This window comes from Sapajus apella, unplaced genomic scaffold (assembly GCF_009761245.1).
Source record: "Sapajus apella isolate SASKATOON/1434 unplaced genomic scaffold, GSC_monkey_1.0 scaffold2, whole genome shotgun sequence".
Taxonomy (NCBI): Eukaryota; Metazoa; Chordata; class Mammalia; order Primates; family Cebidae; genus Sapajus; species Sapajus apella.
In genome coordinates, this window is record NW_022436942.1 from 50527502 (window position 1) to 50553695 (window position 26194).

Here is a 26194-nt window from a genome sequence, read left to right on the forward strand (position 1 = left end):
CGCCTGTAATCGTAGCACTTTGGGAGGCTGAGGTGGGTGGATCACTTGAGGTCAGGAGTTCAAAAAACCAGAGATGAAACTGGTATTCAACCACAGGCAAAATTTAAAATCTACATGTCACTAAATTTTCCTTGATGAGAAAATAATTAAGAATAATTGATGATGATATGACTTTGTTTATTTAAAAATATTTGCTAATTTTATGGTATAAATATGCTGTTTAGAATTATAAGTTATGTGACCACTTGTAACGTTTCTATTTATTCTGAGCTTGTTAGTTGATTTTGCAAAATAAGGAAAACTAGAGTTTTAAGTGTGGCCCACAAATATAAACAATTCTGAATTCACCAAATACACATACGCATACACAGACACACATGAGTCTAACTCTAGTGCTTAGTAATTCTTCAACTGGGAAGTGGTTAATACCAGATCTTCTTATAAATCTCTTTATAAATAATGGCTGTGTTTACAAAACCTGAAAATACTGAATTTTTCTCTGAATGAGTCATTGTTTTAGAATAGTGTAAACAGAGCCTGTGTTAAGGAAGAGGATGTCTTTCTTTGTCTAGTGAAGCTCTGAGCATTTAAACAGCTGCTTCGTTTCTCTACATAGGTGTTTGCATTTCATTGACAGATGGAGTAATTTCCAAATGGCTTTCAATCAATATGTACTAGACAAGTGGTTGAGAATGATCTCTTAAGGGGGAGAGGGACAGGAAAAAATGCAATTCAACCATTGCATCTTATTTATTTAATTTTTAGCATCTGTTATTAAGTAATCACCACAAAAACCATAGCAGGAATGTGAAATTCTATGTAATGGTCAATATTTACAGCTGTTTACTTTCATAGAATTGGTTGTATTTGTGTATTCTTGTTTATTTTCTGTGTCTTGTTTTTTTGTGTTTTTCTTAAGGAGAAGGCACTGTATGTGTCTGCAACATGATTTATACTCAAACGTGTACCCATGGAGCTCTGCACTTTGGCTTCTCTATGAAGTATCAAAATTTTAAGTATACAAAATATACTTAAATATGCTATATATAATACAGGTATTAGCGATATTTTAGGATATTTTAAAATAAAACATATACAACATTATTATTGCTATTTTATATAGCCAACATTAACGTAAATTTATACACATATTAACTATATTATTTGTTCTTTATTTTTTCTTGCACCCGTTTCAGATTATTTTCATTTTTCCTGAAATATGTCCTTTAAAATGAATTGCTTTAGGAAGAATTTGCTGAGGGCAAGTTCTCTTACCTTTTTTCCTTTTCTTCCTGAAAATGTTTTTATTTTACATTAATTCATGAAGGATACTGGATGAATATAGAATATTAGTTTGGCAATTATTTTTTCAGCACATTTCTAATATTATTCCACTGTGTCTGGCATTCTTTGTTGCTACTGTTAAGTCAGCTGTCAGTCTAACTGCCACTGATTTGAAACTATAATGGACTCTGTTATGTGCTGCTATGTTATCCCTTTTAGGGACTGAAATTACCCTCAAATACTGAGAACGCTACCAGCCTTTGGCTGTCAGCCTTAGTAGAAAATGCTCTCCATGGAAGACAGCCACTTCAACCAAATTCATGTCCTATTCCTGGAGGCGGCCTGTATCTGAATACTTTTCTGACTCATAAACCAAGTGATATGGAAAGCCACCAGCTTTGAGTGGGACCCAGGGTAAGAAATGGCTCTCCCAGCAGCAAGTCTAGACTGTGACGTAAATGGTCTTGCCATTTGGGCCACTTGACTCAGCAGAACCTAAATTATGAGATGTTCAAATCCCAATAGGAGAATCTCTTTTAGGGTTCTGAGAAAATGTCATGCCGTCTGTAGCAGAGAATTATATCCTTTTTCAAAAAGTGCTTAAGTGTGATACTTGGTCCTGGAAAGACTAAGTGCCTGACCATGATGCACAAAGTGATCTCAAATCCAAAACTTCCCAGTAGGAGCTAGGTTCTACCAGACACACCAAGCTAGACAGTTCCAGAAGTTACCGGACATATGCTAGAAGAGAAATACCTGGGATGAAAGCCAAGTCAGGGCTCGAGGTACAAATGTAAGGCATGAGGAGGTGAACTCATGCCACTCATGGTGATTCCATTCATGACTCTTCCTACCCCAAGCTGATAAAGGCGGAAGAAAGTCAAGCTTGATTCCTGGATGGGCTGTCTCATGACCATGAATGTGGGTCAGTATGTGAATATGAGCCAAAAATGGACTTTGGCTACACTACATTCCCATTGAGTGATGATCTTGAAGATGAGGTCTGTGAGGGGAAATTCTCCCAATGGGCAGATCTTCAGGAAATATATCTCATTTTCTTTATGTGGAAAGGAAAGTATCCTAATATAAAATATGCAAAGGCTCAACCAATAGCTTATCTGATTAGTTGGAGAAATGGAAGAAGAAATATTAGAAGATCAAGTATCAGAAAGTGTGGAATAGAAGCATGTGGATAGAACTTTGGGCTTGAAAAGAGATCTTTACATTTGCATTACTTGTTATCACCACAATTGAGTATCTTCCAAGGAGGAGACACCAAACAACTAAGTACAGAGAATAACTTGGACGGTTGACATCAGTCAGCCTCTATCACCTGCTGTCCTAGAGCTGGCACAATGTATTTGTAAATGGAGAAGAATGATGGCAGGGAAAAAGGCCCTGCACTGACCCACAACTATGGATTTCCACTTACCAAGGCTGCTGCTGAAGGTCCAGCCTGACAGCAACATTGATTAATGTTAATCCCCTTATACAGTCACATCCATTGAAGAATCAACGATCCACTTAGTGGTATAAGTTGACTTCATTGAAGCCCACCTACTCTGGAAGAAACAAAGATTCATTTTGAATTGCCAGTGCATATTCTGGATGTCAACTGAACTTCCTATCTACAAGACTTCAACCAGAACTACTGCTTAGGATTTAGAGTTCCAACCACTAAATTGGATTCCCACATAACACTACATCAAACCAATGAACTTACTTTATGACTAAGGAAATAGGGTGATGCACAAATGCTGTGAGATCCACTGGACTTATCACACATCATCCACAGGTTGCAAGACTGAGAGAGTGACATAAATGCCGAGTGGTCCAGGGGATTTGAGGAAATCTAGGATCTGGGTTCAGAGAAGCCACATTTTCTTTCATAGAGTATGGGCAAAGCTATGTATATGACTAGAAAATTCCGGTACATTCCTAAAAGCCTGGCTGGTACAGTTAACACATATATCAAGGACAAGGTTAACACCAAAAGACCAAGCAGAGGTAGGGGGGACCTGATAAGGATGTGTGGATCAGCCACACCTCCAATGCCATGATGATTTTAAGTTCCTGGAATGGAGGGAGGCAGTAGGGAGGGCCAGGGCCAGGAGAAGAGCCCTTATAGGTAGTTCGAACTTGAATTAATGACTAAATTCTGAGTGGAATTAACAATTCCACTGAGTTTCAATTACTTGTTACTGTTTAAACTAGAAGAGGCCATATTAGCTTTCAGTGACAGGATTAAGAGGTTTTTAACAGAGGCAAAAATGGGGGTGTCAGAGCCAAATAGAGCTCAGTAATAGAAAAGATAACATTATATTAATATTTCTTCACATCTGAGCTGTGACAGTTTCAAAACACTACACAGGCAAACTTTTTACATATGGGTGCCTTAGCAAGTAGCTGTCAGAACTTCCTGGGACCTAACTCAAAATTAGCCATCATGGTCCATTCTCACCCCTTGGTGGAGGGAGAAGGGGAGGAAGAATTCACTTGAAGGGGAAAAGGTCAATTCACCTTATTTTAAAAACACAAATCAGTTTTCTTTTACTACCATGTAAATATTATTTAATGATTCACTTATAGGCATGGGCAACTTCATAAAATACTCAAAAATGCTTCAAAATTGACTCTCATACATGATTGACAAGAATGTAAGATTGCTCCATCACTGTAGAAAGCAGTTTGGCAGTTCCTCAGTAAAATTAAATATAGGATTAGCATAAAACCTGGCAATTCCACTCCTAGATATATGTCAAAAATAATTAAAAACAGGTGTGCGAACCAAAAGTATACAATAATATTCATAGCAGCACCATTCATAGTAGCATAAAGATAGAAACAACCTGAATGTTCATCAACAGATAAATGGATAAACAAGACATAATATATCCATGTAATAGAATATTATTCAGCCATAAAAAGGAATGTAGTTGTGTTAAATGCTCCACCAGTGAAGCCTGAAAACATGCTAAAAGTGAAAGAAGCAGACTCAAAAAGCCACACATACTGTATGGTTTCATTTATTTGAAATATCCAGAATAGGCAAATTCATAGAGATAGATAGCATATTTGTGATTTCCAGGGGTTAATTGAGGGAGTATTGGAAATAATTGCTTAATGGGTACAAGGTTTCTTTTTGATGTAATGCAATAGCTCTGGAACTAAGGAGCAGTGATAGTTGCATAATATTTGAAGGTACTTAATGCTACTGAATTGCATGCTTTTAAACAGTGGAAATTGTTTCATGTTATGTGTAGTTTTCTACAATTAAAAAAATTATCTAAAATTCAATGAATAGGCACTTTCCTTGTTCCCTCAAATCATTTTGGGTCTCAGAACAAGTTTTTTGTAGTGTTAACTGAAATGGGTCACCAGTTTCCCCTTGTAGGAGGCAACCCAAGACTCTGATTACATTGTATAAAGTTGGTCAGCTGTTTTACAAGGAAAACACCTGGCACCAAACACTGGGCTCTTTAAAGAACTGCTAGCTAAGCCTCTTCCCCAGGGTAAATTCAAGGAGAAGTGCTATGAGTCTGAGCTTGCCAGATTCGTGTGGGCCACACCCAGAAGTAATAAGTTGTTCCAAACTCTACATGCCCCATCTTAATCACTAGTTCTGCTCCCAGTTTGTAGGTTCCCATAATCATATGGCTGCTCGAATGAGAACGGCAAAAACCACTAACAATTTGGAGATGAGACAGAGTCCAGAAAGGGAAGAAAAGTCATGAAAATATAAATTTAGCGTGAGGTGTTCCATGAACACAAGGCAGAGACCTAGAATTAGGGCTTGTTCTAAATTTCAAAATTGACAATATAGTGGTGTCTCTGAAACAGTCATTTGGGTGAGTAAAACTCTCAAGTAGGGGCTAGACTCCATCTGCATCAGTACAGGGAATTGATCAAAGAATTTAAAACAGAAGATTCATTGGTCTAGCTGATGACAACTAGTCAGAGCAGCTTGCTATTACTTAAAGCTGAGAAAACCAACCTGTGAGTAGCAAAGAGTAAAAACTACAACTTCCTCTACCCAAAAATAACCGTGAAAAGTACTAGCTTTTAAGTTAGAAGCAGGTCAACAGTCATCAGTAGAAAAGCATAAGTATGGAGAGGTAGGCAGGAGCCAGATAATGTAAAACCTTCGCGTCTCAATTTTCTTCTAAGCACAATTAAAAGACACTGCAGTGTTTTAAGCAGGAAAATTTGATGTCATAAGATTTATGTTAATAAAAGTCTCTCTGGTTGCAGTGTAGAAGACGGAAGATTGTAGGAATCTGAGAACTGAAGCAAGAATAGCTGCCAGGACAAAAGCTGGATGATGGTGGCTTAGACCAAGGGTAAAACAATAGATGAAGATCTCGAGAACTGGATGGATTCTAAATGTATTTACAAGCAAAGTCTATGGAACATCCTAGTGGAATAGCTGTTCTTTAAACTTCTTTCTGTGAAGGCCATCTTTGACAGCACATTTACAAATAAGAAAAAAAACTAAAGCTTAGCATTGATGACCCTCTAGTATTACCTCTGCTGTTTCCTGTTCTATATCCAACACTCTGTGGATATATACTTACCTAGCTGGCTTTCCTCCTCTTTTTTAATCTTAAGACTTTACTTAATATACATTTTTAATTAATGTATAATGTTTGTATACATTGAAATGAAGAGAGTTTAAGTGTACACTTCAATGAGTTTTGACAAATGACAAATGTGTACACTCATAAAACCCAAACCATTCCAAAGAGAATATTTTCAGTGACCAACAAATTCCCTGTCCTCCTTTCCAAAATCAACCCAATACCAACCACAAATGCTATTCTGATTTCTTTCTATGTATATTAGTTTTGGTTGTTTTCTGAATTCTGTACAAATACATTGATGGATGATGCATTTTTTTTAGTTTGGCTTCTTTAGCTAAACATAATGTCTGTAGAATTCGTTCATGTTTTTCATGTGTCACTGGCATGTTCCTTTTATATTGCTGTGTAGTATACCGTCATGTGAATATACCACAATTTGTTTATTCTGTCTCCCGTTGATGAATAATTGGACTGTGTCCAGTTTGAGGCTACTACAAATAAAGTTGCTATGAATTTTTATGTATAAGTCTTTTTGTAGACACGTGTTTTTATTTCTTTTCAATAAATATTTAGTGATAAAATTTGGGTGTCCTGCAGTATGTGTATGTTTAACTTGATAAGAGATTATCATAGCTTTCCAAAGAGGTTTTTTCATCCTACCCTCCAACCATCAATGTGTAAGGGTCCCTATGTTTGCCATTATCTTTTTCATTTTACCCATTCTAATTGGTGTGAGGCAGTAACTCATTATGGTTTAATGTGACAACCAGTGACGCTGACCACATTTCATATACTTATTGTCCATTTATGTATCTTACTTTGTGACTTTCAGGATGTTTTCCTATTTTTATTAGATTTTGTCCTTTTATTATTGATGTGTAATGACTATGTAATCTAGATACAAATTCCTTATATGTTTTGCAGACATTTTCTCTTTTTGCATTTTACCTTTTTATTTTTAATATCTTATGGTGAGCAGAGATTTTTAATCTGAGCAAAGTCCAATTTATGATATTTTTTTCTTTAATGCTAGTGCTTTATAGAACGTAAAAAGTCTTTGCTTAACCAAAAAGCAAACTGATGATGCTTTCTTGTGGAAATTAGCAGGCTGAGTCTAAAAGTTAAATGAAAATTCAAAAGATTTAAAATATCCAAAAATCATCTTAAAAATTAAAAGCAAATGTGACAGACAAAAGCTACCTAATTTTAAGACTTACTACCAAACAACAGTAATCAAGACAGGATAAGTGCAAGGACAGACCGATAGATCAATGGAAAAGAAGAGTCCAGAAATAAACCCACACATATAAAGTCAACTGATTTTTGACAGGAGAGCCAAGACAATTACAGATAAAGGAAAGTCTAGATAGCAAGTTGTTCTAGAATGGCTGAATAAATAGATGAAAAGAATTAATATTAACCTTTACTTCACACCCCACACAAAAATTTATTAGAGTTGAATCATGTAGCCACAGATTAAAACTAAAAATAAATGACTTTTAATTTTAAAATTTGTTTTCACCTAAATTCTTCTCCTCCCTATCATTTTCTTTGACAGATTGCCCATACTTCAAAGCTGAGCTCAAATGTAGCCTTCTTCATGAAGATTTTATGACTGTGCCTGTCAGAAATAAGGGCTACCTCTTCTAACTGTTACAATACTTTCCTTGTGCCATTTCAAACACTGTATTATAGTCAAGTGTGTGAATGTGTTTACACGTATACACATCACAACTGTCCCAATGCTGTGTTCCTTGACAAGGTGCTATTCTTCACTAAATCCCCTGAATCATGCAAGAGGATGTGGATCCAACAGACTCTGCAACAGAGTATGGTAAAACATCATCCTGCAGAGTACCTGCAACAGTGTCTAGGGAACCATCAATAAACAACTGATTTCAAAATTGTAATTCCTTACAGAAGTATTGAGGAAAAACGAAGGAAAGGGAGGAAGATAAAGATTTGCAGTTTGCTTATAGGAGAGGAGAACAGTAGACAGAGATAGAGGTAGATCAAATGCAAATGAATTTTAGTAAGCATGTCAATATACATTTACACTCTTGCTAGTAACATTCTAGCAAGAACATATTGTCAAAATTGGACAGGGCCTTTGTATAAGCAATTATAAAACCTGTATCAAAATGTAATATGATCTCTACACATTTTTCTTTTGATGCAACTAAGAGCGTTCATAAATAACACTCTCTGGAGAAATCAATTGGTAGTAAATTTGACCTTCCCCTAAATGATTTTCTACATATGTCTATTTACAGCAAACATCTATGAGACCAGAATTATGAATAATTTTATTACCTTTGTCACTGTTGAATATTTTGCTCCAAAAGGCTCTCTGTCTCTCTATATTTGTATATATCAATACACATTCATGTTATAAAATGAATAATGTACATTTATTTTAAAATATATGTATTACTTTAGTACTTCTTGCATTGTCTCCAGCAAGAATACAGTCAAGAAAATATTCAGGTTCATGTCTCACCATGGTTCAAAAAAGGGTATAGCATGACAAAGAAACAACTCTAATGAGCAAGATGAAATGGGAAGACAATAATGATGAGATTTTTTTAATTGCTCAAATTTTTAATTTTAGTTGAACAATATAATGAAGCCCATTAAAATCACAGCTTATTTGTGAGACTCCATTTATATCTGTCTCAATAGAGCCCTATTTATTCTCTGAAATCATACCTTTGTTTCAAAGACAGAATCATCCTGGATATATCGGTATCTTAGGATTATCCTTTTTTTCATATGAAAATATATTTGCTTTCATGGGTGAGATCTTTTTAAGTGACCAAATAAAAATAGTCTAAGTATGGCTGCTGCTTTATTGTCAAGGTACATTTATTTTCCCTGCAGTCTCTAAAGTATTTAGAAGAATAAAGTTATTTCTATCTTGTTATTGTTACCATCACTGCTGTTAATAAGATTCTGCAGAAACACTAGAATAAAGGGCAAGGCCATCATTAAAACTCTTGATGTGATTTCACACACTCAGCCAGCTTCCTGGTAACTCCCTCTTCCTCCCCCAGACTTGGTTTCTCCTTAATTTGCAGCACACCCCAAGGTTAACAGGAAGAGGTAGGCTGAGGAATTGCAACATTCAGAAGCCAGTCTGTGTAATCCAAAACAGGCCAATTTCTACTTCTCCAGGGAGATCTTTAAACATTGAAAACCTTTGTATCTTTCTTTAGTTCTCTCTTTTCAGGACAAAATTCTCAATTCCTTTAACTAGTCTTCATCTGACATGATTTCTAAAAATGACAACTTTGATTTCACTTTGTAAATAATATAACAACTTTTAAAGCAAAATTTATCCTCTCTTTTATTTACTTCCCATTTCATAAGTTAATATATACTCATTTTCTAAAAAGTAGTTTAATTACACAGTTTTTATTTTAGGAACCAAATAGATTGACCATTTCCCCCTCACTCCAAATTCTTTACTTATTCTTCATATTTTTGATACAAGGTTTTCATCTATGCTTTGTTTTATTCCAAATAAATAACAAAGAAAGTTTCATAGCATTTACATAAACAAGGAAATGTTCAGAAAATTAAGATACCAAACAATTCCAAGAACATCACATCATAAAGAACCATGCATGGATCACAATGTAATTATTTTCTGCATATGTGTATAGCCTGATTCTGCACTCTGAGATACTTCCACAATTTGTACTTATATTATAAAATGCAAACTCTCCTCTGTGTTCCTGCTAATGAAAATAATATGTACCCTCTGAAACCAGGGTAATTCTGGCTTTTGAGAAGAATGTCTTTACAGATATCCTTCTGTGCCTTTAAATGTTTATTTGCTGTGTTACCTGTGTATATGAAACAAATTTATTTTCTACGTTGTTTAGTGTCTGCTATGGTAACTGACTGGCAAAGTTTGGAGATTAGGTGGGGGAGGAGCATGGAAGTGCACACAAAAATTGTTTAAGAATTCCTTAATAATGTGAATCTGAGAAAACTTAAGAATTTTCATCAGTTAAAATTCATATGATTTTAAAGCACAAACCTGGATATTATGTCAATTTCAATGCTCATTTAAATATCTTATAGGTTTCACATCATAAGTTACAACAAAGTATTTTTTAAAGACATTCAGACCAAGAAGTCACATGACTTAAATAACTAATGACTATTAGTCTCATTGTTCATGTATATAACCTTCCATTATTATTTTATATTAATGACAAAGAAGGGAAACCTTCTAGAAGCTGAATGAATCAGGCCAAGACTGGAGACATGATGATTTACTTTCTTATTCCTAATTCAACAGAGAGTCCATTATTTCAGTAAGCTGTAATGAGAATCTTAGTTCAGTCTGAATACTTCATAGGACCAAATACTAGAAATGCACTCAATCATAAAACACTATGTTTTATTCTATTTAATATATTTCCACCCCAGTTTAATGTTACAGTTCCCAAGACCTCAACGTGTCCTATTTCTGAATGCTGAAAATATCTTCGACATGATTTTGTATTTTTGTCTGAGTCAGATAATTTATTCTTAAATAAGACATGCTTCCCTCCAGTTATAAAGGACAACATTTTAAAAAATGGGTGTAGCAAAAAGAAAAAAAAAAATTCTCACATGTCTACAAGTTAAGTCAAGGCTATGAATTTCCCAGATGATAAACTAACTACCTGCTTGGGCATGCTATGATCTAATTTTTGAAACTCACCGTATAATTAGCCACGTTCAGAGGCTTTCAGCACTGTATTAGACTGTATGTCATGACAAAAATGATTTAAAATTTGTGGAGTTTTACTTCCAGAAGACAGTATACCTTTAAATAAAAGAAAATGATTTTATACGATAATAATAAAAAGAGAGCCAGAAATGGAAAAGGCATATTTACTATTCCTAAGGGGAATCTTTGGTAGGCCCAGAGTAACCAAAACATGGCCTTTTCTTCCACAGAGGTCACAGTCCAGTGGAGGAATGGGAATTAATATAAATTATTATGATACAAAGCATGGTCTACATGGCAGAAGCAATGTCTAAAGAGTGATTCATTTTGACAGGGGTAGACTAAGCTGAGAAAAGCTTCTCAGAAGGAAGTAACATTGAATTTGACCTCAGAGGATCAATTAAGCAGAGAGAAAGGGAAAAAACCCTGAAGGCTAGGCTTGGTAGTTTCAGCAAAGATGCAAACTCAGGGGGGAAAAAATGTAAGGCAATATTTAAGGAGCGAAATTGTTTATTATGGGTAAAACACATGGTGACTCAGAGAATGTAAGGTCAGAAATTAGACTATAAAAGAAATTGAGGTGAGATGTGGAAAGGCCTTGAGTGACCGACACTGTAAACTCATCGGTGCTCTAAGCAGGAAAACAGCACAGTTTTGTATTCAGCAAGGAGTTCCACAGGCAGTGTCTGAAAGGAATTAGAATGAAGATAGATTAGAAGCAGGTAAACCAGTGAGAAGTTAGTTGCAATAGTCTAGGGAAGAGAAAAGAAGACAAAGTAGGCTTGAACTCAGGATGTGGCAGTGGGAGTTGAAGAGAGTCGATGATTCAAGAGACTTTGTGCAAGTGTTACCAATAGGATTTGGTAACAGGTGTCACAAGAGTGAGAGAGAGGAGGAATCAAAGATAATCCCCAAAAGTTTTTGCCCTGTTGGCTGGATGAACAAAGATTAGTCACATTTATGTCTTTGCCACTTTGCAAATTTCTTCTTTCTGCCTGAACTACCCATTCCTCATTCACTTTCTACAGATATTCCAGCCCTCCTTCAAACATTGGGTCACATTTCACTTCCTGCATAGCAGCTTCCCAGATCCCCTGCCGTATACTCCTCTCATACCTAGAATTTATCACTTCTAAACTTGCACAGAATATTACTTTTACTTCTGCATTCTATCAGAGGTGATTACTTACATGCCTGTTTCCCCAAAGGTCTGTAAGCGCCTTGAGAAACCATCTTCCTCTCGTCTTTGTATTTTTCATAGTACCCACAATGGTGATGTTCAGCAAGTAACCTCTACAGCTACTTCTGTTTGTTACCTTCCTGGATATCATTCATGGCTAAGGTGGTTCAAAGAGTGGCAGTATTGAGCAATGATTCCCAAAGTGTACTACATATGTTAATGGAAAACAATTTACAGTATGGTTTTTTATTGGTTGTGTTTTGTTTTAGTATGTGCTTGAACAAAGCTCGGTCACTACCTGATCAACTCATGACCCAATGGGAGTTGAGAGTCAGATATGTGAACTCAGAGTAAAACTATCTTTCCCTTAACCACCTGTTTCCACCACCAAGTATGAAGTGGTGGGTCTCTGACACCCAGAATTCCCTGAACTCTAAAATCCATAACCATGCCACCATTCTCTGTCTGGAAACTGCCTTTATTGTTATGTTTGTTACCTCAAGAAGCTTTAGAATCACAGGTAACCCTAGCCCTCCTTGTTTAAGCCTGATATAGCTCCACAATCTCTTATTTTGTCCCCATCTCCCTTCTCTCTTTGATTCCTGAAACTCTTTACCCATAGTCCATCATCAGCAAGATCTTATATGTCCTCAGTCTCTGATCTGAATAGTTCCTTCACCTTTTTGTATAGCAGAAACTAGATTTGCTCATTATTTTACCTTCAGCTGACTTAGAAGGTGGTTATTTTTCTGTACCACACTTATCCTGTTGGACCTAAAGTGGGGATAAGTATCCTGCCTGTTTCTTCACTAAAATTTTCATATTGTGGTTGGGCATGGTGGCTCACATCTGTAATCCCAGCACTTTGGGAGGCCAAGCAGATCACCTGAGGTTGGGAGTTCGAGACCAGCCTGACCAATACAGAGAAATCCTGTCTCTACTAAAAATAGAAAATTAGTTGGGTATGGTGGCTCATGCCTGTAATCCCAGCTACTGGAGAGGCTGAGGCAGGAGAATCGCTTGAACCCAGGAGGTGAGGTTGCAATGAACCGAGATCACGCCTTTGGACTCCAGCCTGGGCAACAAGAGCAATACTCCATCTCAAAAAAAAAAAAAAAATAGTTACAGATTATCTCTCTTCCATATTCTCATAACATCAGGCTACCCCATCCACTACTCCCTCTTTGATATCCTGTATTAATCTCTAGGTTACTATCCATTGATTGCTCTAAGATAATTCAACAAATACAAAAGGAGAAAATTAAAGCAAATGTGTCAAATATGGATGAGTGTAGAATTTGGGATCATGAGGATGTATTCTCCTATTCTAATTATTTGTAAATTTAAACTTTAAAAATAAAAATATATTTTAAAACAACTACTTAATAAAAATGTAAATTACCACATGGACAGTATTAAATCCTGTACTAATCTATTGCAAATTCTGTTGCCTCTTACTTTAAAATACATCTAGAATAGGTTAATGCTTATCACCTCCACTGCTATCTCCTTAACTTAAGCTGCCTTCATCTCCTAATTAAACTTTTACAGTAGCCTCCTAGCCATTCTCCTTACGTCCACAATTTCCCCCTGCATCTATATTCCACACTAAATTCAGAATTATTTTTTCCATTCATAAGTCAGATTACGTTACCCCACATTTCAAATTCCTGCTTTCCCATCTCTCACAAAGTAAAATTAGAATTCTTTACTTAGGCTATTGAGGTCCTGTGTGAATTTGTTTTCTTCTGTCTCTCTCTATTCATCTCTTACATTTTTCTCTTTTACTCATTCTGTTCCAGCCACACTGGCCTCCCTATATCTCTCAAAGACCAAAAAAAAAGAGGAAATTTTAGCTTGCCTCAAGGTTTTTGAACTTGCTCTTAGAAAATTCTTTTTGGTAGAATCACTTATTTTCCTTTGGGCATATAGCCAGTAGTGGAATTGCTGGATCAAATGGTAGTTAAACTCTTAGCTCTTTGGCTCTTTGAGAAATCTTCAAACTCCTTTTCACATGACTGGACTAATTTACATTCCCACCAGCAATGTATAAGTATTCCCCTTTCTCGACAGCCTTGCCAGTGTCTGTTGTTTTTAGAAATTTATTTATTTATTTCCAACTTTTATTATATGTTCAGGGTGTACATGTGCAGGTTTGTTACAAAGATATGTTGCATGATGCTGAGGTTTGGAGTATGAATGGCTCTGTTTCCCAGGTAGTGAGCATAATAGTATACAACAGGTAGTTTTTCAGCCCTTGCCTCCCTCCCTCACTCTCCCACCTTGTACTTCTCAGTGTGTGTGATTCTCATCTTCATGTTCATGTCTACTCAATGTTTAACTCCAACCAAATACATGTAGTGTTTGTTTTTCTGTTTTCTACGTTAGTATTTAGGATAATGGCCTCTAGCTGCATCCATGTTGCTACAAAAGATATGTATCTATTGCCTCTAACTTTAAAAGACATCCAGAATACATTAATGCTTACCATCTCCACTGCTACCTTCTTAAATTAAGCTGCCTTTTGTTCTTTTTTATGACTGTGTAGTATTCCATGGTGTGTATGTATTGCATTCTTTTTTTTTTTTATCCAATCCAATTGATGACCACCTGGGTTGAATCTATGTCTTTGCTATTGTAAAAAAAGAAAAATATTCTTACCCCAGGTAGCCACAGGACTCACTTCCTCACTCTCTGCTCAAATTTTAAACAGTCACAGAGGCTTTCCTTGATCACTCTATGGAAAATAGCACCGTTCCACCAAACTATGCACTCTCTATTTCCCTTTACCTACTTTATTTTTCTTCCCAACTCTCTTTATTATATGATATGTTTAATACGTTTTTGTCTGTCTATCTTCCCTGACTAGAATGCATCATCTTTGGGGGCAGAGTCACTGCTAGTGTTGTTCATTATGGAATCTCCAACACCTAGAAAAGTATATGAACAAGACGGGTGTTCAGTAAATATTGAAAGAGGAGTAAAGAATCATAGTGCCGCTTTACCCCTAGATTTATAAATTCAGGTTACACCCCTAAACAAAAGGAGTTCTATATTCCTCATACCCTGAAATAATGTTACCTAATCAGGAGCAGGATGAAGAAACCATGACTAACTAATTCGCTTACTGCATGGCAATAAGATTGAGATACTGTATAGACAACATCTGAAGCTAGACAAGAGCAGATCTCATGGGGATCTCCACCAGGTCCAGTCATACCCTAGGCATATGATTCACTGCTCCCCCAGCAAGGAGAAGCGAAGTTGGGTGTAGGCAGTGGTGGAGGGAAACGCCCATGTTATCTTCCTAATAAATTTTAAAAGGCCAAGTTTCTATTTATGGGCCAAGGGAGATATACAGGGAAAGGAATAGAACATTTTCTACCAAATTGAAGATAATGATGATGCCTACCATAAAGAAGATGGTGTGGGTCTATTTTCATCCCCAATTCCCTTGTAAACCCATCAAAAACAGATTGCAACATAATGAGCAGAAAGAGCTAATTTTTTTTTTTTTGGCTTCTCCACCGACCAGGGTTTTCATTATTTGTATTCCATGCTCAAGAACACTGCCCACTCACTCACAGAATCGCACACAAGGGGAACTGGATGTATTGTATTGAAAGAGATAATGTTGCTTTCTAAGAAAGGCATGGCTATTTGTTAGGCAGAATAGTGATACTTAGAATTTGTGGCAACATGAGTATATACTGGAGAATTTTCTAGAACTGAACCTGGTAATCCTTAAACTTACTGATTATATAACCTTGAACAGGTTACTTAACTTCTGTCTGCTTCAATGTCTCATCTGCAAAAGATACAAATAAATAATACTTCCTTCATAGAGCTTTTCTTACTAATAAATAATACATTAAAACACCTCAAAATGTTCCTGACACATAGACATACTCAATTAATTACTAATATTCAGTTTTCTACAATCAACATTAAAATTATGTTTTATATAATTACAGAAGACATAATTATATATTTCTTCAATGCAAATCATGTAGCTTTTTTTTTCTTGGAGTAATGGTAAGTAGAAAGTGTATTTTGAACTTGTCAGTACAGGGGTTCTGATATAACCAATGGAAAATGGCCATGTTCTTATATTCCTCATTAAAAAATAAAATTGCTTTAACCCATATAACCCTTTCTCCTGATAACTCTGTGCTAAGTATCCAATGATGAAATACTAAGACTGTTGCTGTAACACAATGTTCATTAAAGATTTACTTGACATTCTCTTGTAATGAAGCTATTAGGTAAAACATTTGTGCAGGGAAGTAGCTGACAGCTGCATAAGCCCAATCTGCAACTGAGCTGTTTGGCAAAGATGGCTTTATTTTGGCAATTTGTGAAAAAAGAACAACAAGATATTAGATGCTAGGATACCATTCGCCAGTTCTAGAATTCTACCACAGGATCTGTCCTAGTCAACATTTTCTCTAAATGATTTGAACAAAAACTAAGAGGGCACGCATATGTAATCTGCCAGTACCGGAAAGAATGGCAAAATGGTGAATAGAACTGAGGGTCAAGTGGAAAATTAAAAAGAGAAGAACAGCCTAGAATGCTGGACTAAAACTAGCTATAATAAAAGATAAACATAAAATGGCATTTATAAACATAAAGAGCAATGTAAAGAGCAAAATTCCATACAGTGGTTGATCATTCATTCGGGTTCCCCGCTGGGAGATACAGATATTTTTTAAAAATAAAAAACATTTTATCCCAGTTTCTCATAATACTCAGTCCCCTTGAGAAGGGAGATCTATGAAATGAAAAGTGCAGCGATAGGCCTATTTATACAGGCACAGAGAAGCAGCGTTTAACTCATCCAGGGAAGAGTGATGGGAGGAAGGACATGTCCCAGTGAAGTAGGCCTTTGAACTGAAGAGGTTTTATTCTGGCTAAAGGGCACCACATGAGAAAGACACACAGGTGTCTTTCTAGCAGAGTGTACACAGAAAACTCTGAATGTTAAACGGCAGAGCAGGAAATGGTGACAGATGATACTGGAGAAGCTGTGAAAACACAAAGTCATATAAAGGAGCAGGACCTCAAATAATCCCATGTTACTTTGGGTACTCCAGGGTTTAAAAGACAAAAAAAAAGTTTATGGAGGAAAAGGGAAAAAAAAAATGAAGGAAAGAATGGTTAAAGGGACACAGGGCAAACTCTAAGAGTTCTGGGTCTTGGAAGCCATGGAGACAGAGTTTCAAGAAAGATGTGATTTACAGTAGTAAATGTAACTCAGAGGTCCATTAAGAAGAGCATTTTATAATGACCTTCTGATGTGAACAAACTCATGACTTTAGCTAAGGCATCCTATTGTCTAGCAGAAATTTCTGCAATAAAGGAAATGTTTGATAATCTGTGCCATCCAATAAGATAGCCACTAACTACAGGTAGCCTTTGAACCTCTGACACGTGATAAGCGCAACTGAGAAATTAAATGTTTAATTTAATTTATATTAAAATAATCACACATAAAAAAAGATACTCAGCATCACAGCTCATTAGGGAAGTGCAAAATAAAATCAAATTAAGACACAACCATACACCTTTTAGAATTGCTAAAACAAAACAACTGATAATACAACACGCTGGTGAATATGTGGGACAGCTGGAGCAAACCTCGTATGTTTCCGGTGGAAACACAAAACAAGACAGTCACTTCAGAAAACAGTTTTCAAAAAAAAATGAAAATGAAATTTTTATTTTAGATTAGCCTGGCACAGAGGTGCATGCTGTGATCTAAGATACTTGGTAGGGTAGCCCGAGGTGGAGGAGTAGCTTGAGGTGAGGAGTTTGAGGCTGCACTGAGCTATGATTACATCCCTGCATTCCAGCATGGGCAATAGAGCAAGACTCCCATTCTCTCTCCCTCTTTCTCTCCTTTTTCTCCCTCTTTCTCTCTCTTTTTCTTTCTTTTCTTTCTTTCTTTTTTTCTTTCTTTCTTTCTCATTCTTTCTTTCCTTCTTTCCTTCCTTTCTTCCTTCCTTTCTTTCTTTTTCTTTCTTCATAAAAAAAGAAAAATAAAATCACATCATCTCTTACTTTTCAGTTATATACATGGGTTTCCATATTGGGAGGCTGGGGGAAGGAAGTACAGTATGTATAGCTCTGCAGATATAGATGTCCATTCATTCATTCAACAAGCATCTACTGTGTTTTGGCACTGTTATAGGTGTGTGATATATGGCAGTGAAGAAAAGGGGTGAAATCTGCTCTCAGATCTTAAATCCCAGTAGGGATGATAGGCAAAAATAACAGAAACAAGTAGACACAAAAAAATAAAATAAAAATAAAAATAATAAAATGATCTTCGAATTTCACAGTCAGACCAATTATTAGACTTAACAGGTACAGTTTCAGCAGAGTGATTCAGATGGAAGACAAATTAAAGTGTATTTTAAAAACTAAATCAGAAAAGAGTAAGTGTAGCATGCACTTTCTTCAAAAACTTGGTAATTAAAGGACAGAGATATGGTAGTAGCTACCAGAGAGAACCTGTTTCCTTTGTAATGGAAGAGATTTGAGACAGTATAGGGACACAGAGGGCAGAGCCAGTAAAAGAGAAGAGGAGCAAAAGAATAAGACAACCTTCCAAGAAGAAAGGAAAGAATGGATTTCACCATTGGAAAAGTGAGCTTTGATAAAAAGAGGATCATCTCAACCAAAAAAAAAAAAAGGAGAGAAAATGAGGATGATTGTGGCTAAGTCATTGGGTAAAGGTGTATGGAAAGTTAAAGGTGACCAATTTTCTCAATGATTTCTTACTGTCACAGTGGTAGTATTACATTTTTTTCTTGTTTAAAACCGTATTAATAGGAGATTCAGGATTCCTGACTTGACAACATAACATGTGAAAAAGATCCTAGGAGACAACAAGCCGATAGAGGCATTAGGAAAAGAAATGTGGTCCCAATCTAATTCCACAGAGCTAGACATCCAGAACACATACCAGTGATATGTTCAATTTTCAAGGGCCACATTAAAGAAAGACACCGTGAAATAAGACAATGTTCAGAAAAAGGACATCAAATGACTATAAGCCTTTAAAACCACTTAATGAAAAAGAGTTGAAGGAAATTGGTATTGTTTACCTTAAGACAGGAAAATTTAGAAATGAATCTATCATAGTTACCAGGAATATATTCACTCTAAGGTGCTTCATGTAGCAAAATTTGGAAGTGACAAAGAGGTAGGTTTTGTTTTAAGAGAAGAAAATACTCATTTAGAAGACTGTGCAACTCTCCATCACTGAAAGTGTTTAAGAGGCTTGGTAACTAAAAAGCAGGAGGGTTTCAGCAAGGACTCTAACATTTGGAAAAAGTTGGTTATCTTCCAACTCTAAGTTTGCATAATTCTTTTTTTAAACATCGTTTACCTGTTTTTTAGTGGTTATGGGATGAGATATGGAACACATTAGTGGTAGTATCTAATGGGATGTTGAACGCATTGAAACAGGAGAGCATTTAAAATCATAATGTTTAAGGTTTGCACTTTCAGGATTTGGCACTGAATTTTGCAATTTGGTTTAACAGCATAAGCCATTAAAAAGATAATTCACTGTTTCAGAGCAGTGAATTTCAATCAGCAGTGATGTTTGAAGAGGATAACTGGCAGTTTGCAGGATCTGGAACTTGACAAAATGTAAAAAGTGGCAATTGGCAAGATCCACACAGCATGTGGGTAGCAGGGAGGGTAGAGGCGTGTACCTGTGTGTAGAGATAAACCAAGAGGGGTGAAGGAACAAGCAAATACATCATCAAGCATCCAAGCAACCAAGTTTACTAGAGAGGAAAGAATAGGGAGATGGAGTTGGTAGGACACTAAAAGACCTCCAGGTGACCAGAAAATAATGGTCCATGAGTACTAAAATCTTACGTGAGGGTTGCTGAGTTGTCAGCAGGTGTTTTCTATCAACCAATTAGATGATCAATTGCAACCAAATGATAATCAACTGAACCTAACTTAAATGGAAAAAGGGGAAGTTCATCGTAGAGATATGAGGGCATGCTAAAAACAATTGAGCTTTAAAAGGGAAGAGAAGCCAAGAACTAAAATATAATTGAGACAATGTCGCTCCAAGAATCAACTTGTTTCTCAGTCCCTGTGGCCTCTGTCTTTTATTCTACACACGACTCAAATGCTGTAATTTAGTCCCAGATTCAAATCTTCCTCCAATAACTATACTTATCAGCCTAATCTCTGTCAAGACTTTACTCCTGATCCAATAGACTATGACCAGTAAGGGAGGGGCCCCATGGAATTTAACAGCTGCCAGTGATACTTTACTTGTACAACATAGATAGAGTTATGGGGGGCTATTTATAGAGAAGCTGGAAGTGAATTAACAACAAAATATATACTCACAAAATACATACCAATCAGCTTCTGATATACCAACATAACTTCCATAAATCCTTAGATTCTTCCAAACAACAGAAGGTGACAAGAACCATGAGAGTGGCCAACTATAAGGCATGTTTCTCCAGATTGGACAAATGATATTCATAAATTCTGAATGTCAATAACGTAGAGCAATTACTTGTGTGAACTTTGCAGTTAGAACCGGTCTTCAAATTATGCCTCCGATAAGCATCAGGTGTGTGACTTGACCAAGTCAGTCAACTTCTCCAGGCCATTTTTCTTCATCAATGACCAAGATCCATGTTAGCACACACCCCTTGAGTGTGTAAATAAAAGGAAATGAGATAACACACTTCAGCACTGTGTGTGACACAGAATGTTTCTAAAACGGAGGCTCCTGCAAACGTTGTAGATGACATACCAAGGAAAGCAAGATGAAAATCCCTTTTAATCTTACCACACCCGTAAACCAGTCAACTCTAAACCATCCTCATGTTTTAGCTTTGAGGGAGGCTTTTAATAGTAGGTAAATTTCAAATGTGTCAAAGTCGGCTGCTCCCTAGACCTCCTGTGGTCTTGCTGAAGAAGTGGCCCCTAAGAGTCCTCAAGTCTCATTTCAGGAACAATGGGTGATAGTAGAAAAAGTTTCATCCTGGCTGATGTACTGTTGATTAATCAGGTAATTCAGGGACAATTAATACTAGAGGTTTTTTTGGAGTGGGACAATGGGGATATTGTTTTTCAATCCACTCTTGCTCATTACTTATGGAAATTGAAGGCAGAGGATAGGCCAGTGGGGAAGTTGTATTTTAGGGCTGATGGGTATCTTGGGTCCTTGAACATTGTAGAAAAGCAATGCTTGACATTCATATAACACTTTAGGATAGTCTTAATCTTTGGCAAGCACAGGAGTCACCTGAAAGTCTGGCTAAAACACATATTGCTGAGCTCCATTTCTAGAGTTTCTGATTCAGCAGGTCTGGGGGTGGGGCCCAAGAATTTGCTTTTGCAGCAGGTCCCCAGGAAGTACCCATGCTGCTGGCCTAGGAACTGCATTTTGGGACCCATTGATTTAGCATTTGCAGAGCATTTCCCCACGTCTTATCCCATTTAATCCTGACCATAATTTTGGAGGTAGGCTTTATTATCTTCATTTTCAGGAGAGGGAGCAAAGGAATAAAGAGCTCCATGCTTTTCTCCCCACTAGCTATTTGAAGCAGTGTTAACAGCCTATATTTGTCATGACTTGATGAAAATAGTTAATGGCACATCACTAATTCAATCTGTAATAATGACAACTGATGAAAATGTTGTTACACTCTTGAGGAACAAGGGCTGTTATGTTTTTATACTGCAAAGAGTGGATACTCAAAACTTTTTTGCTTTTTTTTTTTTTTTTTGCTTTTTTCACGTCATCCCACCTGTAAAGTATCTAAATACCTAAGTCTCAGAATTGAAGGATGTCTTGGTGGTGAATATGAGTATCCAGAACTCAAGTATCAGAATGCAAATGCTACAAACTTGAAGAGTTTAAGCTTTATTAATGCACCTTGGGACAGCTGCATTAATAGATTAACTAAATCCCCTATAGTTACACTGGCTTTTTTTCCCAAATACTTTTTACCTATACTGTGTACCAAGAGCAATGATTTTTGATGAAACATTATTAAGGTTGTCTCGATGAAAGTAAGTTTCTGTGTGCATTTCCTTTTGTAAAACCAGCTTCTTCTTCTGCTCCTTTATAAGTCTCAGCAAACCATTGTTAAATAATGGTCGAGATGTGTAGGCTATTTTACAGACTATTTATTCTCTAATATAATATCAGGCCTGATTTTAAGCAATTTTATATAAAACATTAAGCTTTATACTTAAATTGCATAATCACATAGTTTAAAATGGTAAACATTATGATTCTGAAAACTGAAAAATTGTTTTTGAAAAAATAGGAGTAAGGAAAAGAGTTTCAGAGGTGTCTTTGAACTTACATTTCTTCAGTTTCAGGTTTCAGCTTCAATTATTCTTAATTTTATAACAATTTAACAAAGTATATAATTATATTATCAAGAAGCTTTCATATAAACAAATATAACTTTTTAAGAATACATGACATGTAAATAATCATAAAAAACCAACTAAAGACTGTACATTCTAAGGGGTTTCTGGCCCATAAATGTTTCTATGAGTTAATGAAGGCTGATTCTGTAAACCTTCATTCAACAAACATTTATTTGGCCCCTATGATGTGCTAGGCACTGTGCTAGCACCAACTCAGTACACCATACCAAGAGGCTGACTATAGCTGAACAACTCTACTGAAACTTGGTATGAATCAGCACGATTTAGTGTAAGCTACTTCTAATGTTTTTGTTCAAAGTAGCATCCCATATTCCTGATCCTGCTGTGGCTAAGGTCATTCTGATTGACCAAGCTGCATAAAGTCCATTTTTCTAAGTACTTATGTAATAAAACAGAGCTATTGAGGGGCTAGTGCAGAAATCGGGGTGGGAAAGAAACATCTAGTATACAATTACTATGAATCAATTGCATTTCCTCATTTACTTTTCACAACGACCTTGAAGTAGGCTTTAGTAACTCCATATTACACATGAAAACACAGAGAATCAAAGACTTCATGCAGTGTACTTCAGACACGCCACTAGGAAGCGAAAAAGCCAGGCTTTTAATCCCCTTCGACCCTCAAATCATGGACCTGGCACTTGGACTGCTACTCAGAGCAAGTGACTACATGGGATTGTTTTAATATACTCCACAAAATCATCGTCTCCATCTATCTACCCCATCCATGCACCTCCCCTTTTCTGCCATACACCCCTGTCACCTGATACTAAGTTGGCCTGTCACGCTCTTGAAATTTAGCTAAGGATAGCACGCATGCAATCTATGGAGCTAACAGAAGTCATGAATGATTGATAAAGCATTAATGGCTGATCACTCTGGTTTACTTCACTAGTGACGTAATTGACAACTGTCTATTAGATCTAAAGAAATGAATGTCTACTACCAGAATTTCAGAAATCTGTAACTAGCCAATGGCAGCAGCAGTTTTAGAGAAGAAAGCCTTTAGAATGCTTAACGTCACATCTCATTAAATGATTTAACTATAATTGTAAGCAACAAAAGCAGATTTTTTTTAAAGTATTTTAGTATGATCTCATTTATGAAAAGGATAAAAATAAAAGCCAAAAGGCCAGTTTATATATCAGAATATATATCAGAATATTACTGCCATAAGAGTATAGGTGGCTTTTCTCCCTACTTCTTTGTGTTTTTCTATACTTTCCTTTTTCTTTTTTCCCACTTTCAGCATAAGCATGTATTAACTTGGTCATCAGGGAATGAAAATTAAAAGCAGGGAAAAAATATTCCCACAAGACAAGTGTCCATTCTAACACCAGGAAAGGCAGCCTGGAGGGAAATGCCATAGATGTGCTGCACCCACAGAGATAAAGCCTTACACATCCAGGAATATTTTGAAGCAAGCACTGCTGGCAGAAATACTGAGGCTTTCAACTGAATGCGGTCTTCCTGGGGACTGATGATAACATCCTGTTCTGAGTTATGGGTACACGCTGCTGAATAAAGGTCACAGTATTCTAATAGGCTTCTTTCCTTTTTCTACTTTCTTTTTTTTTTTTTCTCCCATAGTAAACAAGACTAAGGCCCATTTGAAGCCATGAATAAAAAACGGATTCAGTTGCTAACCCCTGCAGCCTTGAACCTGTACCCACCATGGGACCTGAATTCCTACATGGAGACGAAGAGTAAAAAAATTCCAAGCCCAGAACTTGAGCAAACACTGAAATGAGGCTCTTGTCTTTCCCGGGGCTCTGTAGAGGACTCAATATTTCTATTTGGCCCTTTAATAACTGCTTAGCCTTCTTTTTAAAGATAATTTTTTGTTTCTACATTATTTTCTATTTTTTCTCAATTTCTGTGAATATTTAAACACACTCATTTTAAAATTGCATTCTCTTTATACTAATCTGAAGTTCCTTAGGTGTAGACAGAAAGTCTACGCCACTCAGAGCACACATAATAGCATTATCCATTCCAAAATGTGCTCACACACACACACACACACACACACATAAACCTATGATGCAAAAAGGAAGCCAAATGGGAGCAAATCAGAAGAAAAGAAAAGAGAACAAATTACATCCAAGGAAACTCAGATTAGTACAAGAATGCAATTTTAAAATGAGTATATTTAAACATTCAAGAAGATAAAGAAAAAGTAGATCATCTGGCCAGGAGCAGTGGCTCATGCCTATAATCCCAGCACTTTGGGAAGCCAAGGTCAAGAGATGGAGGGCATCTTGGTCAACATGGTGAAATCCTGTCTCTACTACAAATACAAAAATTAGCCAGGAGTGGTGGCACGCACCTGTAGTCCCAGCAAGGCAGGAGAATCGCTTGAACCCAGGAGGCAGAGGTTGCAGTGAGCCAAGATTGCTCCACTGCACTCCAGCCTGGTGACAGAGTGAGACCCCATCTCAAAAAAATAAAGTAGTAGATATTATAAAAATAATAAATTATTTCATAAAGGAAGAATAGGCAGATTTTAAAGATCACAATAGAAATTCTAAAAACAAAAATTAGAACAGGTACAGATAAAGAAAAAATATGTAAAAGTAGATCTGAGAAAATCACCCAAAATGCAGGTGAAATATTTAACTAAATGATTAACTAATGGGAAAATATTCTTGAGATGTTAAGAGATGTGAAGTAGAGAAGTTCTAAAAATATATTTAACAGAAGTTCCAGAGGAAAATAATAGAGGATATGGTGGAAAAATAACATTTTAAGCAGTATCAACTTTGATAAATATGTAAATGTTCAATTCAACGTCATTGCCTAGCAGGGTGCCATGGCTCACACCTGTAATCGCAGCACTTTGGGAGACCAAAGAGGGTGGAACACTTGAGGTCAGGAGTTCAAGACCAGACTGGTCAATAGTGAAACCTCCATCTCTACTAAAAATACAAAAATTAGCCAGGCATGGTGGTGGGCACCTGTAATCCTAGTTACTCAGGAGGTGAGGTGGGAGGATCACTTGAACCCAGGAGGTGGAGGTTGCAGTGAGCCAAGAGCACACCCACTCCAGCTTGTGTAATAGAGTGAGAAAGAAAAGAAAAGATGGCTTAATATGAAACAAAATAAAGGTAAGTCCCTACATTGATGTATTATATAATAATGAAAGTATACAGTAGCAAGGATAATAAGAGGATTCTAAAAGCTATCAGAGAAAAAAGACAGATGACCAATCAGATGGACATAAGATTCCTCACTGGCCACAACCATAGTCTTCTACCTGCAAAAATCGTCATTTAGGAGAAAAGCAGAAATAGGGAATGTCTCAGATGTGCAAAGTATAAGCATCTTTATGACTCACAGGCCCTCATGAAAGAACTACTAGAGGATACATATTGGCAAGAAACAAAATGAATCCCATGAGTAAAAAGAACAAAAGGCGATTCTAAGCAAATAAATGAATCTAAAGGAAGCATGTTGACTTTTAACATTATATAGATATTACAGAAGTATTCATGATATATGGTATTATAGAAGTCTCTATGCTTTTCTATAATGTAATTATCTTTCCCAAATGTTTTTAAAAAACAATAATAACAGCAGCAGTTAACATTTACAGATGCTTACCATGTTTCAGGCAGTGTACTAAGATTTTATGATGGTTTATCTCATTTATTTCCCACAACAATCTTGCAAGACAGATCTACTTGTTATTCTCATTTTATAGATGTCACAGCTGAGGTACAGAGCAGTAATTTATTCAAGATCTTACAGATAACAAACAATGAAAATGAATCTGTGTGACCTAGGGAAAGTCAAAATCCAATTTCCTCATCCATGAAATGAATATATGGATAGTTGCTCTGACCATACTCTAAGGTATGTGAGGTTGAAATAATACTAATGCATGTTAAAGTGCTTTAGGAATTGCATTATACAACTTAAAGTTATAAGAAAAATAGAATATGTGTGCCAAATTTGAAAAAAGGA